This window comes from Schistocerca serialis, chromosome 6, assembly GCF_023864345.2.
Source record: "Schistocerca serialis cubense isolate TAMUIC-IGC-003099 chromosome 6, iqSchSeri2.2, whole genome shotgun sequence".
In the NCBI taxonomy this organism is placed as follows: Eukaryota; Metazoa; Arthropoda; class Insecta; order Orthoptera; family Acrididae; genus Schistocerca; species Schistocerca serialis.
Window position 1 is genome coordinate 420750035 of NC_064643.1, and position 11430 is coordinate 420761464.

At 46.7% G+C, this 11430-nt stretch overlaps 7 non-coding genes across 7 annotated transcripts; all 7 read left to right on the plus strand.

The window, feature by feature from the left end:
- Window positions 1-3033: 3033 nt before the first annotated feature.
- On the plus strand, window positions 3034-3108 carry Trnas-cga (transfer RNA serine (anticodon CGA)). Its single transcript has one exon. It is a non-coding gene; the product is annotated as a tRNA-Ser (tRNA).
- A 226-nt stretch (window positions 3109-3334) lies between these two features.
- Window positions 3335-3409, plus strand: Trnas-cga (transfer RNA serine (anticodon CGA)). Its single transcript has one exon. It is a non-coding gene; the product is annotated as a tRNA-Ser (tRNA).
- Window positions 3410-3936: 527 nt separating this feature from the next.
- Window positions 3937-4011, plus strand: Trnas-cga (transfer RNA serine (anticodon CGA)). The gene has a single exon. It is a non-coding gene; the product is annotated as a tRNA-Ser (tRNA).
- A 226-nt stretch (window positions 4012-4237) lies between these two features.
- Trnas-cga (transfer RNA serine (anticodon CGA)) lies at window positions 4238-4312 on the plus strand. Its single transcript has one exon. It is a non-coding gene; the product is annotated as a tRNA-Ser (tRNA).
- A 527-nt stretch (window positions 4313-4839) lies between these two features.
- Trnas-cga (transfer RNA serine (anticodon CGA)) lies at window positions 4840-4914 on the plus strand. The gene has a single exon. It is a non-coding gene; the product is annotated as a tRNA-Ser (tRNA).
- A 226-nt stretch (window positions 4915-5140) lies between these two features.
- On the plus strand, window positions 5141-5215 carry Trnas-cga (transfer RNA serine (anticodon CGA)). The gene has a single exon. It is a non-coding gene; the product is annotated as a tRNA-Ser (tRNA).
- A 226-nt stretch (window positions 5216-5441) lies between these two features.
- Trnas-cga (transfer RNA serine (anticodon CGA)) lies at window positions 5442-5516 on the plus strand. The gene has a single exon. It is a non-coding gene; the product is annotated as a tRNA-Ser (tRNA).
- The last annotated feature ends 5914 nt before the right edge of the window (window positions 5517-11430 follow it).

Consider the following 11430-nt stretch of genomic DNA (forward strand, 5'->3'; position numbering starts at 1 on the left):
TTGGACACACCCAGCGGTAGATTGCGCGAAGCTGTGCTCAACATAGACGCAACTTAAAAGGGTCGCGCGAAGAGACAAATGTGATCAGCGTGGACGCATTCTCGATTATGAGAGGTCGGTAGGTGGGTACGGGAAGAGCGTTATTAACAAAGCAGCTGAAAGAAGAGTATCACCGAATCTCTTTAATGTGGATAAGAGGTTTAGTCTTATCGCACCTTGGCACCTGATGTTAGTAGCGACAAAGCGAGATAATCCTGCATTTTGTGATCAACTGTGGGCACGGATTTCTCTAAACACGGAAATGATATCGCCGTCAAATTCGACAAGAGCAGCCTTCGTGGTATTAATACGCCCACCGCCGGCCGCGGTGGTCTAGCGGTTCTAGGCGCGCAGTCCGGAACCGTGCGACTGCTACGGTCGCAGGTTCGAATCCTGCCTCGGGCATGGATGTGTGTGACGTCCTTAGGTTAGTTAGGATTAAGTAGTTCTAAGTTCTAGGGGATTGATGACCACAGATGTTAAGTCCCATATTGCTCAGAGCCATTTGAGCCAATACGCCCACCACAGCCTTAAGTCTGTGTTTGTTTTGCTGAGATATTGTTACGTCGCGTGCAAATCAGCGTTGCGAAACGGCATTGAACTGTGTATAATTTGGAGGGGATGGTTGTATATTGTTTCTGCGTCGTGTTAAGTGACGAATAACGGCGGTAATACAGTCCACAACCAGATCTTTTATGAGTCAGTACCGAACAATAATTAGCTTATCACTGAGAAATAGAATCAAAAGTATATTACTGCACGGCAGTACACCAATATTTCGATTCACAGGTAGTGGCAACAACTCACGACATAAGACGTATCCAACTGATGCAGGGAAGCGTGACATTAACACTGGTACTCATTCGTTATCTGAACAGCAGGAAGAAGATATTTTTCGCAAAAGCTTCACAGTAGGTGTGCAAGGGGCTAATCCAGAACCACTCCAGCACTTGGACAGGAGAATAGAAGACGCAATATGCTTCGCCAACTGTTAAGAATGTCATGTGGCACCTAAGAAGACTTTAAATCTTCCATCATGTTTACAAAACAACTAATCTTCTGTGTAGTGCTGTACCATTTCAAGTGGGGAGTAGATCTACAACACTACATGCTGCTCAACCGTTAGGAGCCTCCGGATGTTCCATACAGCGCTTAGTGCTCCGAGTGATCTCACTACAGGTCTTAGCACCTTTAGCTTCTCTTGGAAGGTTGTAACTTCACACTCACACAAACGTTCGAGCGAAAGGTTAGCTGGTAGGGGACTTACCTACTTATATCCAGGTAACACCGTGTATAAATGCACGAGCCTACTGCAACTTGATCCCTTGTTTTTTAGAAGTCAACTGAGAGTCTGAGCGAGTGCAGAAGTTCAACATTTCAGGAGGTTTTGAAACGCACAATAGATTTACGCTGTAGAGGAGGTAACCTCGATAATATTTGATGTATCAACTAAAAGATGAAGTTTTAGGAAATGTTTTTCAAAGTATTTTCCTGCAGTGTGACCCCATATGTAAGTGATGACAAACAGTTCAGGTAGGGGGGGGGGACATAAGCTTTGTTAATGTGTAGTGTTAAAAGAGTAGCTGAGTAGATAAGATAGACCATTAGTTGCTACTGAATCGATACAAGGAGAAAAGAGCGTTGTGTCGCCACGTGAATACAATAGGAGACTTGCTGGTCGGACACATCCCGCTGCATCAGGTAGTACTATATTTGCTAATGACAGTTTTGTATCCCAATGGACAGAAACGCAAATTGCACTATATGGTGCTAGGAGTAAAGTTCAAGCTGACGCACAATGATAGTTCACAAACGAGTTAAGCTGGAAAACGGAAATGCTCTGATTCACCCAGGAAGTTGCAAGCCGGTAAATTCCCGAACGGATGCTAAGTCCCTCGTTACAAACAATAAAAAAATCCCAGCTGTATCGAAATCGAATTGGAAGTCAAAATTGAAGTAAACACAATACAATAATCGCACGCTCAGAAGTGCGTCTAGCAAGTAGGCGAACTTCTTCCTGGTCACGGTGTGAGCATGTTTAAAGAGGCCGAGAACCAAAGGATTTGCCCGTCTGTCGGCCTTTGTCAACCGTGCGACTCAGTGTCTATGCTCCGCTCACCATCGAGGCAACCTATCGATTCTGCTCAATCTCGTTGCCCGCTGGCGGAATACCAGATAAATACTGAAACTTCCTGGCAGATTAAAACTGTGCGCCCGACAGAGACTCGAACTCGGGACCTTTGCCTTTCGTGGGCAAGTGCTCTACCAACTGAGCTACCGAAGCACGACTCACACCCGGTACTCACAGCTTTACTTCTGCCAGTACCTCGTCTCCTACCTTCCAAACTTTACAGAAGCTCTCCTGCAACCTTGCAGAACCAGCACTCCTGAAAGAAAGGATATTGCGGAGACATGGCTTAGCCACAGCCCGGGGGAAGTTTCCAGAATGAGATTTTCACTCTGCAGCGGAGTGTGCGCTGCCAGAAAGTTTCATATCAGCGCACACTCCGCTGCAGAGTGAAAATCTCATTCTGGAAACATCCCCCAGGCTGTGGCTAAGCCATGTCTCCGCAATATCCTTTCTTTCAGGAGTGCTGGTTGTGCAAGGTTCGCAGGAGAGCTTCTGTAAAGTTTGGAAGGTAGGAGACGAGGTACTGGCAGAAGTAAAGCTGTGAGTACCGGGCGTGAGTCGTGCTTCGGTAGCTCAGTTGGTAGAGCACTTGCCCGCGAAAGGCAAAGGTCCCGAGTTCCAGTCTCGGTCGGGCGCACAGTTTTAATCTGCCAGAAAGTTTCATATCAGCGCACACTCCGCTGCAGAGTGAAAATCTCATTCTGGAAACATCCCCCAGGCTGTGGCTAAGCCATGTCTCCGCAATATCCTTTCTTTCAGGAGTGCTGGTTCTGCAAGGTTCGCAGGAGAGCTTCTGTAAAGTCTGGAAGGTAGGAGACGATGTACTGGCAGAAGTAAAGCTGTGAGTACCGCGCGTGAGTCGTGCTTCGGTAGCTCAGTTGGTAGAGCACTTGCCCGCGAAAGGCAAAGGTCCCGAGTTCGAGTCTCGGTCGGGCGCACAGTTTTAATCTGCCAGAAAGTTTCATATCAGCGCACACTCCGCTGCAGAGTGAAAATCTCATTCTGGAAACATCCCCCAGGCTGTGGCTAAGCCATGTCTCCGCAATATCCTTTCTTTCAGGAGTGCTGGTTCTGCAAGGTTCGCAGGAGAGCTTCTGTAAAGTTTGGAAGGTAGGAGACGAGGTACTGGCAGAAGTAAAGCTGTGAGTACCGCGCGTGAGTCGTGCTTCGGTAGCTCAGTTGGTAGAGCACTTGCCCGCGAAAGGCAAAGGTCCCGAGTTCGAGTCTCGGTCGGGCGCACAGTTTTAATCTGCCAGAAAGTTTCATATCAGCGCACACTCCGCTGCAGAGTGAAAATCTCATTCTGGAAACATCCCCCAGGCTGTGGCTAAGCCATGTCTCCGCAATATCCTTTCTTTCAGGAGTGCTGGTTGTGCAAGGTTCGCAGGAGAGCTTCTGTAAAGTTTGGAAGGTAGGAGACGAGGTACTGGCAGAAGTAAAGCTGTGAGTGCCGCGCGTGAGTCGTGCTTCGGTAGCTCAGTTGGTAGAGCACTTGCCCGCGAAAGGCAAAGGTCCCGAGTTCCAGTCTCGGTCGGGCGCACAGTTTTAATCTGCCAGAAAGTTTCATATCAGCGCACACTCCGCTGCAGAGTGAAAATCTCATTCTGGAAACATCCCCCAGGCTGTGGCTAAGCCATGTCTCCGCAATATCCTTTCTTTCAGGAGTGCTGGTTCTGCAAGGTTCGCAGGAGAGCTTCTGTAAAGTCTGGAAGGTAGGAGACGATGTACTGGCAGAAGTAAAGCTGTGAGTACCGCGCGTGAGTCGTGCTTCGGTAGCTCAGTTGGTAGAGCACTTGCCCGCGAAAGGCAAAGGTCCCGAGTTCGAGTCTCGGTCGGGCGCACAGTTTTAATCTGCCAGAAAGTTTCATATCAGCGCACACTCCGCTGCAGAGTGAAAATCTCATTCTGGAAACATCCCCCAGGCTGTGGCTAAGCCATGTCTCCGCAATATCCTTTCTTTCAGGAGTGCTGGTTCTGCAAGGTTCGCAGGAGAGCTTCTGTAAAGTTTGGAAGGTAGGAGACGAGGTACTGGCAGAAGTAAAGCTGTGAGTACCGCGCGTGAGTCGTGCTTCGGTAGCTCAGTTGGTAGAGCACTTGCCCGCGAAAGGCAAAGGTCCCGAGTTCGAGTCTCGGTCGGGCGCACAGTTTTAATCTGCCAGAAAGTTTCATATCAGCGCACACTCCGCTGCAGAGTGAAAATCTCATTCTGGAAACATCCCCCAGGCTGTGGCTAAGCCATGTCTCCGCAATATCCTTTCTTTCAGGAGTGCTGGTTGTGCAAGGTTCGCAGGAGAGCTTCTGTAAAGTTTGGAAGGTAGGAGACGAGGTACTGGCAGAAGTAAAGCTGTGAGTGCCGCGCGTGAGTCGTGCTTCGGTAGCTCAGTTGGTAGAGCACTTGCCCGCGAAAGGCAAAGGTCCCGAGTTCCAGTCTCGGTCGGGCGCACAGTTTTAATCTGCCAGAAAGTTTCATATCAGCGCACACTCCGCTGCAGAGTGAAAATCTCATTCTGGAAACATCCCCCAGGCTGTGGCTAAGCCATGTCTCCGCAATATCCTTTCTTTCAGGAGTGCTGGTTCTGCAAGGTTCGCAGGAGAGCTTCTGTAAAGTCTGGAAGGTAGGAGACGATGTACTGGCAGAAGTAAAGCTGTGAGTACCGCGCGTGAGTCGTGCTTCGGTAGCTCAGTTGGTAGAGCACTTGCCCGCGAAAGGCAAAGGTCCCGAGTTCGAGTCTCGGTCGGGCGCACAGTTTTAATCTGCCAGAAAGTTTCATATCAGCGCACACTCCGCTGCAGAGTGAAAATCTCATTCTGGAAACATCCCCCAGGCTGTGGCTAAGCCATGTCTCCGCAATATCCTTTCTTTCAGGAGTGCTGGTTCTGCAAGGTTCGCAGGAGAGCTTCTGTAAAGTTTGGAAGGTAGGAGACGAGGTACTGGCAGAAGTAAAGCTGTGAGTACCGCGCGTGAGTCGTGCTTCGGTAGCTCAGTTGGTAGAGCACTTGCCCGCGAAAGGCAAAGGTCCCGAGTTCGAGTCTCGGTCGGGCGCACAGTTTTAATCTGCCAGAAAGTTTCATATCAGCGCACACTCCGCTGCAGAGTGAAAATCTCATTCTGGAAACATCCCCCAGGCTGTGGCTAAGCCATGTCTCCGCAATATCCTTTCTTTCAGGAGTGCTGGTTGTGCAAGGTTCGCAGGAGAGCTTCTGTAAAGTTTGGAAGGTAGGAGACGAGGTACTGGCAGAAGTAAAGCTGTGAGTGCCGCGCGTGAGTCGTGCTTCGGTAGCTCAGTTGGTAGAGCACTTGCCCGCGAAAGGCAAAGGTCCCGAGTTCGAGTCTCGGTCGGGCGCACAGTTTTAATCTGCCAGAAAGTTTCATATCAGCGCACACTCCGCTGCAGAGTGAAAATCTCATTCCAGATAAATACTGGTTGGAGATACAGAAGAAAGAAAGTGTAGTGCGTGAAAGCTTTATAGTGAGACGAAGGCCTGAATATATTCAGGCATACTGACGTAGAGTACGACAACAGCGTCAGATATTTTACTGAAGTTCTCTGGTGATTCAGATTATTGCTTTTATGTCGTACTTGCTGCGTCCTGCGGTGTTACCTACTGTTAAGCAGTTGTTAATACAGAAATGTTAACGCCGAAGTTCACTAATCATCTGTAACCGCCATCACAAACGTTATCTCTTAGAGGAATTGAGGAGTGAGCAACTTGTGGCCCAGGAACCTGCACGACATGGGAAAGAAACACCAAATTTTGAGTTGATGGGATGGGAGAAGCTGACAAAACACAACTCACTCGTTTATCTTAGCAAAATATTTTCACGCGACCGTGTAGCAAATTCCAAAATGTGGCAGGAAAGGGAGCAAATAAATTAACTACTAGAATGAAATTTTCACTCTACAGTGGAGTGTGCGCTGATATGAAACTTCCTGGAAGTTTAAAACTGTGTGCCGGACCGAGATTCGAACTCGGGACCTTTGCCTTTCGCGGGCTTGGGTAGCTCAGTTGGTAGAGCACTTGCCCGCGAAAGGCAAAGGTCCCGAGTTCGAGTCTCGGTCCGGCACACAGTTTTAATCTGGCAGGAAGTTTCAAATTAACTACTGTTTGCTGTGTCCCTAGCATGGAAATGATCATAATTGTCTTGTTGTGTATGGAGAAGTAGAAACCTGCTGTAATACATTGAGCCGTGGCGGCTCATTTCACCATCCATAACTCTTAGCTGGCGTCTCACCAGGTGGCGTGAATTACTCCCTTGTGCAAGTGTCGCTGCCTCGCCTAATCTTCAAAAGCGTCCGCCAGAGACCCGTCTACAGAGTGAGAGAGAGAAAGAGAGAGAAAAAGAGAAAGAGAGAGAGAGAGAGAGAGAGAGAGAGAGACCTCCGAGGAGCGCAGCGCTTGCAGTTGACGGGTAGTTTTCACACTTGTGGAGCCGGGGGATCACAAGTGGTTGGAGCAACGGACATTTGGTGCGGACGACTTTTCCGGGCCCGACTGGGCAGAAGGCAAAGGTCTCTTTCGATTATCATGTGCGCGACTAATTGTTCCAGCTTTGTGCACCGATTTCCCGCTCCGCCAACTGTTTGAACAGATGTTCGTGTTTATGTTCATTTAGTCGTCATGACCCCCTTGTTTTTGGGCTACGTAATTTTAGGAATAGTGTATTGCCCTCTCTGCTCTGTGTCATTTTGAAGTAACTTGTTTTAATCTTCTGGTTAGCGTTCTCTCCCCCCCACGCCCCCCACAAAAAAAAATCCATCCTTAATGCTGCTATGGTTATTTGGCTCTGAGCACAATGGGACTTAACTTCTCAGGTCATCAGTCCCCTAGAACTTAGAACTACTTAAACCTAACTAACCTAAGGACATCACACACATCCATGCCCGACGCAGGATTCGAACCTGCGACCGTAGCGGTCGCGCGTTTCCAGACTGGAGCGCCCAGAATCGCTCAGCCACCACGGCCGGCTATGGTTATTTAATATGCCCAAATTCCACACATAGCTATATCAGGAGTCTACACCTTATCGAGTTTAAAAAATGATAGTTTTAAAATTCATCTGCAAGAAAAACAGCTGATTCATTGTTTAATATTTGTTTTCATGATGATTTAGAAGCTGCTTGAATCTGATATCATTATTTTTCAGCACTTCTAAGCATTCTGTGTGTGCCAGTCAGCGGTAAGACCCAAGCTAGTTGTTTACTGTTTCCTTTCCTGGAAGAACCTGCAGCTTCCTTTCGGTAGCACTCTGTTAGCAAAGCTTATTTGCTAGGATGTATCAACTTATTGAAAACGCTGTGTTGGTGCACTCATACTCGAACTATAACCTTTACTTGTAGTGTAATCCAGTCAGACACTTATCAGTCTTCTTGTTAACAGCACTTGCTAAGTTTCTGGGAGAGTGTTTCGGATCGACAGCTTCTTGCCACTTGCGGCCGTGTGCACGTCTCTCGAGCATTTCCCAGCGCAGCTCGCTGTTTGTTAACAGTCGCGCGTTCTGGCTGTCTGCTAAAACTGAGTATCTTACGTTATCTGACCTGCACTGTAAATGAAAGTTTGCTGTCGGCCATGACGTCTTTGGTGAAGTGGCTTCGCACAAGAAGTTTTCCGTTAAACATTTAATATATATTGTAACCCTGCTCTAAGTTAATTCTAAATCTTTTGATGTTAACTTTTTGAGGCTCTGTCTAACGTTTTGAAGAGAATTATCTAGAACTAGCTCAATTACTTTATTTGGATGGTTTATTTAAAATTGTTTAATTTAAAATTTTTAAATGGGCCAATATTGTTAATGTCTTATACCTTGAATTGGTTTGAGATTATTATTATTGTAATTTAACGACTGTCTTATTCACCATTTTGACCGCCTTCATCTTTGTAATGTTAAATGAACTTTAATTTTGTTAACCGTTTTTCAAGGCGGACCTGTTATTGCCCATAAACCTACATAAGAATCAATGTTGTTTTTCACGGATAAATGATGTTAGAGGGGCTTACTCCTTCCATGTCACTGCCTGATCAAGGTAATTCACTATTTGATAAATCTCTCTTAACACTCTTCGAAGTTTTCCTGTTTTCTGCATATACGTAAGGATTTCTGGCTCTCGATAGAGCGACCATTAAACGTAGATCTAACCGTGCGAAGAACATGGTGTGCACAGATGAATACCATCCACTTTAAACGTCTAATAGTGATCGAGAAGGCCATTTTCAATGGGAACTGCAAGAGTTTGAACTTACAAGGTAAGTTTTTTGGGATGATACGAATTCTTGGATAAATACAGTCTCTTCTTTGGCTCTTCCAGTACCGATAAGGATCTGCACGATGTACTTTCTCAGTTCCATGATGTGTAACCCGAGGTCATTACAAAATCTTGCTACACCCAGCTCACGCATCAGTATGACAGGCACATGTACCTTCACCTCTTGCCCTTCCACAGAATAACTGATCGTTGCTCAAATTTAGCAGTAAACTCGGATAAACCTGATTGATTAGGTTATCTTCCGAGCTGAAAACACTGCAGAAGCGGCTTTCAGAATTTATTAAACCTTCGCATCCTCTGTCCTGCGGCCCTCGTCAATTTCGAGGAGCCATTGAACAAAGAGTCCTGATTCCTGGTCGACGTAGAGCTGGATTCTCACATTATTTTGAAGTGCAACCTTTCTACGCGTGTTCTAGTGGCCAAGCCTTGAGACACGCCACGACTCACTCGATGACCTGAAGCGTCTGTCAGTAGTCGCCTGCTAGCAAGACAAGCACTTCATCCCTCAACATTTGGTTACCACGGATGTCTTAGAAGTTTCGATCGAGTGCCTCGATCGCATGCTTGTGTGATATCGAACATTTGTCAATCAATTAGCACTGTCGCAACAGGGTGACGCAACCATTGCTCTTGCTCATATTGCTAGTGGGCTTTTCCTCACTCGCAAAGTTGAGCGGAAACTAGAACACCGAGTGGGCAGTTCTTCCTCCGATGAGCAAAAGCGCGGCTATCGTAGAAGATGCAACAGATAGCACGACACTCCTGCAACTACGCCAGAAAACAATTCAATAGGCATGTGTTACCAGTAGCCCCAGCTGTGTCCAAGAAATGAGGACCACTTCTCCGTGCTCCAGGTGGCAAAAAACTTTATTAGAACGCGCGTTTGCTCTGGTGGCGCTGGAGCACAGGTGGGCCAGTAGAATCTCCAAGGCTGCGGTTACGTAACGGTGCTCCCAGACAAAATCAGCGAACAACTCTACCGCTCATCGTGGAGCGGGTATGGCCTAAATCAGACTTCACTTTTTCCATCACTGAGAAAACTTTATCCGCAGTAAATTTCTGCGTTTCCTTGAAGTATTTGTCATTGCTGGTCTGTGCTGTCCCTTGGTACCGGTGTGCGTTGTCTTCCGATAATGCGGTTTTACATTTGTTCCAAAGCACCATGGGATTCGAGAGTTCGGCGGTGCTCAACATGATAGTGGAGAGCTCTCTCAGCCTGGCGATGTCAGGCGCAATACGACGTCCCCCGTCGTAGCGTCTCAGGGGCCATCCTCTTCCAAAAGTTGCATCACTGCTTCGAGTGGCTTTTTCTTGTCCATCGACTATTTTGAGGTACTGGAAAGTAAAAGGGTCCCGGACACGAGTCAGTAACAACCGTAAAGAACAACACTCAAAGTGTGTTCAAGTGCGGTATAAATTCTGCCTGTTCTGCCTAGGCCATCTGTCGCCTTCGCCGAGGGTGTCCTGTACACGACGTTTCTGTTCTTTCCTTGAGGCGTGCAATATTTTGGCACTTCCGCGAACAAAAAGTTCGGTCAAAGTCGTTCGTCTGGCACAGACGGATTAATGCGGCGAGGGTGGTAGTGGGCCATGTCGCTAGTCGATCGTGCGTGTTAGCCTCCGTGAAGTACATGCGCTTGCCATTGGCAGGGAGCACATTTAGATGTGTCACTGTCGGGGGCCTCGATGTACAGCTGGACTCGCATATGATTTTGAAGTGTGTTCTTTCTACGCTTGTTCACTGTAGCAAACCCAGTATCAGCAATGCCGCTTCATTGTTGCCCACATATCGATATGCCCTAAGCATCTACACTTCGTCCTTTGAGTCAATATTAGCATAGCTCCGCTGTTACATAATAAATATCGCCTGTTAACTGCCTAGGTTTATTTACTTGGAAATGTATTTAATTGACTGAGCGGAGTTACAAAACTCGACATGAATGTGGGCATTAACGGAACCACACAGCTATCGTTGACTGCGATGCCATGTACAGAACATCTCACTTTTATTGTGACAGTACTTTCCCCACCCTCAGGCTCTGTGTGTCTGTACAGCGGATATGCATTATCGTTCATTTTAAGTCTCTTTTAACAGTGCTTGAGGATATTTTTTGGCATTCCCATGGTATATACACAAAGGTATAGGAGTCAGCTTGTGACTTTACCCAACAGTTATTCTGCTCAGAAGCAGCTCTCTAAAGAGCATCCGAAACGAGCAACCCATTTGCGACTTTACCTGAAGTTGCTCACACCTTGGGTAATTAGGTTATGCACAGCTTTGTTTAGGGTAGAGTCGCGCACGTCTGCTTTCATACCCAGCAATAACTCACTGCAGATAATAACCTGTAGCTGTGATCCTGCAGTCAGCATTGGCTAGAATTGCGAATTAATACATACACAGATACGTAAAAAGTAGATAAATTAATAATTTAATAAAAACGGTTGGATTCTAGTGTCTGTAACTGATACAGATGGCACAGAATTACGGTGAATGATGCATATTGAAGATAGTGCATCTCAAGTAAACAGAAAGTGGTCCTCCGATAGCCACTTAAAATACAAACAGAAAATTACCTTATCAAATTCAGTAAAGATGCATTGCGCGTTACAGGAATGGTAGCAGAAATCACAAGTTAAACAGTCATCCAAGACTAGCGAAAACTAAGTCCATATAGTGACCACAATGCGTGAAATATTCACCAGCTCAACAAAGTCAGAATCGAAAATGATGGTTTACTAATTAACACATTTGAGATAACAGGTAGGAACTCGTACTCTGTCTGTTGTCAATTACAGTATCGCAGCGACCGTTCACCACCCAGAATCTAACTCCTACACGGTAAATACCACACGATATAAGAGGAAGATTGCCTTCTTCTATAACTCGACATAAAGTGTCAGAATCGCTTCCTTGAGGGCACCACTCGAAGAAAACTCTCTCTCCATCTTACTCCAGTAATGTTTCGACACCGCCTGCTTCTCCACTGGCTGAAGGCC